This window comes from Propithecus coquereli, unplaced genomic scaffold (genome assembly GCF_000956105.1).
Source record: "Propithecus coquereli isolate 6110/MARCELLA unplaced genomic scaffold, Pcoq_1.0 Scaffold918, whole genome shotgun sequence".
Classification (NCBI taxonomy): Eukaryota; Metazoa; Chordata; class Mammalia; order Primates; family Indriidae; genus Propithecus; species Propithecus coquereli.
Window position 1 is genome coordinate 176584 of NW_012155485.1, and position 1702 is coordinate 178285.

Here is a 1702-nt window from a genome sequence, read left to right on the forward strand (position 1 = left end):
CACAGCAACCTCAAACTCCTGGGCTCAAGGGATCCTCCTGCCTCAGCCTCCCGAGTAGCTGGGACTACAGGCATGCGCCACCATGCCTGGCTAATTTTATGTATATATATTTTTTCAGTTGTCCAGATCATTTCTTTCTATTTTTTAGTCGAGACGGGGTCTCGCTCTTGCTCAGGCTGGTCTCGAACTCCTGACCTTGAGCGATCCACCCGCCTTGGCCTTCCAGAGTGCTAGGATTACAGACGTGAGCCACCGTGCCCGGCCACTAGTACTTTTTAAATATTGTCTTTAAAAGAATACTGTCTAAATTTTGTTGTTACCTGATTATGGCCTCTATCTACTTCTAGAGTGTTTTGGATGATCACTAGTTGTGAGTTACCTTATAGATAAATACCATTTCTTCCCAAATAGCATTAACAAAAGAGGCATCAAAAGGTTTTCCAATAACTGGAAAAAACAGTACCATTTATCTTGTTTTGTTTTAGTTTCTATCTTTATTTTACCTGTAAAGTTTTTGTTTTTTATTCACTAGTGCTATCACAATAGGTACAGGATTGCTGAGCTCTTTTTTTCTCTATTTGGTGCCTCATGCTTATGCAAAAATCAATTCTCAGTTCTATGTCATACAAACTTTATTAAGATTTCTCTGGCAGGGTGTGGTGGCTCATGCCTGTAATCCTAGCACTCTGGGAAGCCGAGGCCAGAGGATCGCTTGAGCTGAGGACTTCGAGATCAGTCTGAGCAAGAGCGAGACCCCATCTCTACTAAAGACAGAAAAATTAGCCGTGTGTGGTATCATGTGCCTGTTGTCCTAGCTACTCAGGAGGCTGAGTCAGGAGGATCGCTTGAGCCCAGGAGTTGGAGGTTGCTGTGAACTAGGCTGATGCAACTGCCCGCTAGCCCCCGCAACAGAGCAAAACTGCCAAAAAAAAAAAATCCTCCCAGATATTCTTCTGGGAGGATTTCCCCACATCTAACCAGAGTTGCATAGGCAGATACTCTGGGACCAAGACATTGTATTGCTTTTCCTCCCAGCTTTATTTGACAAAAAGTGCATTAGTAATTGGTATTTATAAACATAAAAAAAATTGCCGTAACCAATTGTACTGCTAAAAATGATAACATGCTAAAATGATAAATTATCGAAAGAAAGAAAGAGACAGAGAAAATTCAAGGTTTTCACAATATCAGTCTTTATTACTGATTGTTGAAGAATATAATCCTAAAGAAAAGCATCAATTCTGTTAGATGAAACTCAGGCAGAGATCCCTAATGTTTTCATTTTCTTCACTGGAATGCATTTTGGGTACAGAGTCATGAGACCCAACTTTTTGGGGAAGGAAATTCACTTGAGTAAATATTCTTTCGTCTTTTTGATACTTCACTAGTCAATAGTCACATTTATTTGCTACTTATTCTCCATTCTTCTCTTTTATTTTCATGTTGTATGTAGCTGTTCTGATGGATTTGATGAGGACCCTTTTATTTTTATGTGCTCTTTAAACATATATACTAGTATTTATATGTATTTTTAGTTTAGTTACATCGTATAATAGATCTCATAATTTATACATAAATTTTTAAAAAATATTTATATTGCCTATGAATATTGACAGTAGTCAACAATGCTCTTCACTAAATTTTTCTGACTATTTCCCTTGGAAATAGTCACTCACTACCCAAATCCACTTTATTTTATATA